The sequence below is a fragment of the Phyllobates terribilis genome, unplaced genomic scaffold, assembly GCF_046119375.1.
Source record: "Phyllobates terribilis strain yellow unplaced genomic scaffold, ASM4611937v1 Scaffold_5__5_contigs__length_657084704, whole genome shotgun sequence".
NCBI classification, from domain to species: domain Eukaryota; kingdom Metazoa; phylum Chordata; class Amphibia; order Anura; family Dendrobatidae; genus Phyllobates; species Phyllobates terribilis.
Window position 1 is genome coordinate 45267622 of NW_027362765.1, and position 6195 is coordinate 45273816.

At 41.2% G+C, this 6195-nt stretch overlaps 1 protein-coding gene across 8 annotated transcripts in view; it reads right to left on the reverse strand.

The window, feature by feature from the left end:
* Positions 1-828, reverse strand: part of LOC141271879 (uncharacterized) — a 41200-nt gene extending 40372 nt beyond the window's left edge. For 4 of the 8 annotated variants that reach the window (XM_073682085.1, XM_073682083.1, XM_073682082.1 and 1 more), the window contains exon 1: positions 756-828. The gene's annotated coding sequence lies outside the window, so the exon portion shown is untranslated. The remainder of the gene's footprint in view (positions 1-755) is intronic. The other 4 variants (XM_073682089.1, XM_073682087.1, XM_073682084.1 and 1 more) reach the window with 2 other exon arrangements.
* Positions 829-6195: the final 5367 nt, after the last annotated feature.

Consider the following 6195-nt stretch of genomic DNA (forward strand, 5'->3'; position numbering starts at 1 on the left):
GGGTTAATGCCCCCTGTATACATGAGCACATCCAGCATTATATTACTGTACATATATACATGGCAGAACTGGGGGGAGGGGCACTATCTCCGGGAATGGAGGGGTTAATGCCCCCTGTATACATGAGCACATCCAGCATTATATTACTGTACATATATACATGGCAGAACTGGGGGGAGGGGCACTATCTCCGGGAATGGAGGGGTTAATGCCCCCTGTATACATGAGCACATCCAGCATTATATTACTGTACATATATACATGGCAGAACTGGGGGGAGGGGGGCACTATCTCCGGGAATGGAGGGGTTAATGCCCCCTGTATACATGAGCACATCCAGCGTTATATTACTGTACATATACACATGGCAGAACTGGGGGAAGGGGACACTATCTCCGGGAATGGAGGGATTAATGTCCCCTGTATACATGAGCACATCCAGCATTATATTACTGTACATATACACATGGCAGAACTGGGGGAGGGGGCACTATCTCCGGGAATGGAGGGGTTAATGTCCCCTGTATACATGAGCACATCCAGCATTATATTACTGTACATATACACATGGCAGAACTGGGGGAGGGGGCACTATCTCCGGGAATGGAGGGGTTAATGCCCCCTGTATATATGAGCACATCCAGCATTATATTACTGTACATATACACATGGCAGAACTGGGGGAAGGGGGCACTATCTCCGGGAATGGAGGGGTTAATGCCCCCTGCGCCCAGTAATGGGGGATCTCCACATACCTCCACCTACAGAGCCGCCACCACATATATGGCTGTTCTGTGCGCACAGGACCTGTGATGAGGTCACAGTCATGTGATCAGTCACATGAAGGGGAGGAGTCACAGGATTCCATCACAGGGTGCATGGAGCAGAGCTGCGTGTTTATGATGTGTCTGGAGCAGAGCTGCGTGTGTATGATGTGTGTGGAACAGAGCTGCTTGTGTGTGATGTGTGTGGAGCAGAGCTGTGCGAGTATGAGGTGTCTGGAGCAGAGCTGTGTGTATATGATGTGTGCAGAGCTGAGCTGCGTGTGTATGATGTGTGCGGAGCAGAGCTGCTTGTGTGTGATGTGTGTGGAGCAGAGCTGTGCGAGTATGAGGTGTCTGGAGCAGAGATGTGTGTATATGATGTGTGCGGAGACACACTGAGGGACGACACCGGGGAGATGACGCAATATCTAACCGTTGCGAGCACACGATCCAGACTACTCGCTACTTGGATATCTGCAAGCGACCAGTGAGCGAATGGCACCACACCTCGGGGATTCCAAAGCCTGGAATCCGTGTTTAACCCCCTCTGTACGGTCACTGTCAGCTTCGCGATAGCCCAATTATTATTAATATTCGCTGTTACCACCAGCAGAGTTTGAAATATAATACAGGTCTGGCCGGACACCTGCGTTTTGGTAGCGTATATGGCTTCGGGGAAGGGAACGATTACAGAACAAAAGAAACAGAACTATTAAATTTTATATTTAATTTAAATGGGAGGCAGTGTTTAGGAAAAATATATACAAGGATGTTACAAAGGAGACATTAAAATACATAGGCAGTTACATAAAATAAACAGGGTAAAAAGATGACAACTTACACTATACGATCACGGAGACAATTCAATATAGGTGGAGGAGGGGCTCTCCAGTTGGATTATGCTGTTATTGAACAGGACCCGTTGCTTATAATTCTTATTCCCCCCTGGCAATGAGTGATCCTGTCTTCTCCATGGTTTCTTTTATACCTAAGGGGAGATCTGGCCACACACCCCTGGTGGTGACATCAGGTGGGTCGGTCTCCAGCCTGTACATTTTTATTAAAAATGCTAACTTCTGCAATAACTCATCGCTTGTTGATCGCAGAAGCTTTCAAACTACGCCATTTTTTCCCTTAGGATTTTATCTTTATTTAGAGACTACACATCACATAGCTGCAGTCTGCTATTCTGGAGTCTTTGCGCTACAGCCTCCTGATTTTGCCTACGGCCCTGGAAAACTACCTATACATTTCTGGGCTGATTTGGTCACTAAACATATGGGTCCCGTTACTGTCGGACGTATGGAACTCATAATATTTCATAGTTTATATCGGAGTCAGTTCGTCTGCAAATTTCCCTTTGAGGCTCGGGAAGCAGCCTCACAGTTACACGCAAATTAGTGCAAGCCTGTGTTTTAATTACCTCCTGCGTCTTTCAGAGACAAGATGCTTACTTCCTAATGAAGTTGTAACACTCCTTGGTGGCATTGTTTGCATAAGCTATTTCTCAGGTGTGTGCTAATTAGGGCTTTTGCACTGAGGAAAATGGGACAGCTCGGTGCTGACAAGTGGTGAGGGGAGTAAGGGAAGGGGGTGAACATCTATGTCAGGAAGATATGGAAGAACATTTTACTGGCATTAATATTTTCCTGACAAATAGTCATTAATTATGGCCTATAACCCCACTTATATCCTTATCCAAGATAGCCGCTGAATCATTTTTTGCATCGATTAATGATACGATAGATGGAAATTCCTTCATATTTTCTTTTTTTAACTCCCTTTTTCCCCTTCTCTATGGATGATGGATAATACTTGTGGACATGCGCCATTATAAGCACATTTTGTACCCCATGGATATCCAGTGTGGGTAGTTTTTTTGGGTCATTCCATTTCAAGTGAAGCAATGCAATTTTTCCTCTGTTTTTAATTCTTTTGAGATTTTAATCTCTAGGAATAGTGTGTTAAAGGTGTGTGTGAAGAAAAAATGTCTCTAGATACTTTAGTTTTCTTAAAATATATTTTCAAAGTTTTTAAAAAAATGTGAATTTCTGCGTTGGATGTCTTTATGTTTCTCCTCATAACTCAGGCCAGAACCAAGATAGAGAAACGAGAAAAACACCATTACACTTAGAACTGTATAGGCTTTCACCCGATACATCACAAGAATATCTTTGTTAATATTTTACCCATGCGGACCCAAGCGCAACATTTTGAAAAGCATTTCCAAAAAATTAATATAAAAAAAATTCAAAAAAATCACATGTGCCTCCTATGCTCCTAGCCACATCTGTACCAAAATTCAAGTTTGGATCTCAAAGGGATCATACTTAAAAGCATAACTATATAAACAGTGTCAACTTGAAAATCTCAGATTCAGATCTATTCAGCCTTGGTCTGAAAGTGCAGGGTCTATGTTTTCCAAATAAAATTAAAAAAAAAAAAAGTTTCATGTCTTGTCCTGATCTTAAACCAAGCAAATGATTGGATAAATCTATAGTGGATACAGTGAAAGGTTTTTACAATAGTGATGAAGTGAGCTGAATTAGGCTATGTTCACACGTAGAGTTTTTTAACGCAAATTTTAAGCTGCGCTTTACAGTACCAGCAAAAGCTATGAGATTTCAGAAATCTCATGGACATGCATTGTGTTTTTTTCCTGACTGAATTGGAAAACTGCTGCGTTTTTGAAAACTGCAGCATGTCACTTCTTTCAGCGTTTTTTTCACCCATAGAAAGCAATAAGTAAGTGCAAAAACTGAGTTATCAGGCTTTGCTGTGTTTTTAGTGAAAAAAGCATGTACAGCAGTATGTGGATCATATTTATTTTTGTGATTTTCCCAAATTAAAAACAATGTCTTGATCTCCACACCTGAGAATGGCAGTTTAGGATTAGTACAATTTAATTAGGATTAGTACAGTTTAATGAAATTAGTGATGTGTGAAAAGTAAACATTGGTCGACCAAGGTGTGAAATTTAACAATACCTGATCAACTTAATGGCTGCCCGAAGTGTGAAAGTAAAACAGTGTCATACAAACTCAATGCACTGCCACTTTTCTGCCACTGAACTCCAGAAAAGACTTCAAACTGTTACCTAAATATCTGCAAAAAAATGTCCTCCAATTTTTTTTAAATAATTTGGAAGAGGTTATGGTAGATAAGTATAACTTATAAAAAGTATCTAACTATTGACAGATGGACTTTTTATTTATTTATTTTACTCACGTATATAGCGCCATTAATTCCACAGCGCTTTACAGACATTATCGGCACTGTCTCCATTGGGGCTCACAATCTACATTCCCTATCAGTATGTGTTTGGAGTGTGGGAGGAAACCGGAGAACCCGGGGAAAACCCATGCAAACACGGGGAGAACATACAAACTCCTTGCAGATGTTGTCTCTGTTTCTAGAAGTGCAGAATGTTTTTGTGACCAGCTGATAGTCCTTAAAGGGTTAGTCCGAAACTCAATAGTAAATTTCAATTAATAAACAAAAATTAATAACTGATCATTGATGATGCTTAGTTTCAGGGCGGCAAACAAAGCAAGGAGAGTGTTGGGATGTCCCAGCCCCCAAAGATAACCCTTCGTTTTAGGGAGGAAAGGGGAGTGACAGAAGATGACGATTTGTTTGAGTATCCCATCATGCACTGGGAATTCTCAAACAAATCGTCATAGGAAGTGGGTAATATAAACAGTACCCTAAGTTGCCGTACAGAGTGAATGGTGGGGAATTTTACCTTGACTTAAATTAAAAGTTATTAGTTTTTAAAGATTTTTTAATTGAAATTTACTTTTAGCTTTCCGTCTAACCCTTTAAGAAACACTCATTTATAGCTCACCAACAGTCGGACTGCTACAATCACCTCAAAGAAAACATCGAACAGAGTGAGGCAGTAATAAGCTTAGACTTTTCAGAAAACTATTCCTTTGTTGTTCAGGATGAAGCACAGTCATTTCATTGGAACAGTGATCAAGCAACTGTCCCCCTTTTTGCGGTCTATCATATTTAGAATGGAGAAATAAAATACAAAAGTGTAGTTCTGATCTCTGAGTGTTTACTTCATGATTCAATAGCAGTTCATTTGTTTAAAAAAAAAATATTTCAGTGATAAAAACTGACATCCTACCAAGTTTGAGCAAGGTCTACTACTTCTCGGATGTCTCTTCTGCACAGTATAAAAATAGGGAAAACTTTATAAATGTCTGCCATCACAAGAAGCTTGCAGTGGATGCTGAATGGCACTTTTCTGCCACAACTCATGGCACAGGTGTAGGTGATGGTTTAGCAGGCACCTTGAAACGCTTTGCAGCTCTAGCTAGCCTCCAGAGGCCTTATTCAGACCAAGTCTTAACACCCATGCAACTTTTCAACTGGAGTGAGAAAAATAACCCTAACATCCAGTTCATGTACTGTACAAACCAGGACTACGAAGAAGAGGAGAGCTTGTTAAAACATCGGTTATAGGAAGCAGAATCCATCAAAGGGACTCAGCAATACCACACTTTCATTCCTTGTAGTGAAACTGAAATAAAAACAAGGATTTTTTCATTCAGCAATGACATTGAAGTCCATGAAGTGATTGGAGATGGCACGAGATTGGCAACGGATGACATAACTAGATATGTGACCTGTGAATATGATCGGCGCTGATGGCTAATGGACTCTCCAAAGATTATGCTAATGAAAAAGTAGAAGTGACTTTTTTGCACTTTCTGGTCCATCACCATCTTGTGTGTATCCAAGAAAACGAGACATTTTAAAAGTAACCAAAAATCAGGTATTAACCCCTTAACGACCAATGGTGGACATAGCTGTAACAGCCAGGGATGGTGCCCGCAGCGCCCATGGCTGTTTAACCCCCTACGTGCTGCGATCAAGAGTGAATGCAACATTTAAGAGGCACATCCAAAACAAAAAATAGGTGAGTACAGGTTCTTACTAGGGAGCAGCTACCTCCATATACAAATAAAAATCAAAGCAGCACTCTGCTAATTTTTTAGAGCAGTAATGCTATTGAAACTTCATATATTTCATGTTCGCATACTTAGCGTTGCAGAGTGCTACTTTGCTGTTTATTTGTATATGGAGGTAGCTGCTCCTAGTAAGCACCTTGTAGGGTTCAGTACTCACTCAGCTGTGGTTGAGGTAGGCACAGGAGGCGCTTTCATTAGAGTATCCAGGCTGGTTTATTTTGACAGCATAAACCACTCATGGAGCAAACATAAAACAGCCTTTTTCCGGCACAAAATGATTTAACAGAACAAAACTTAAAATAAAAAGTCCATACAGCAGGGCCTCAGCTGTTTAAATGTAAGTGCCTTTCTCTGCTTCCAGCAGAGTCTGAGCAGCACATGCAAGGTCTGCTCACCTTGCACAACACACAGACAGACTGAGACAGACCCAGTTACCTTAAATCAAGACA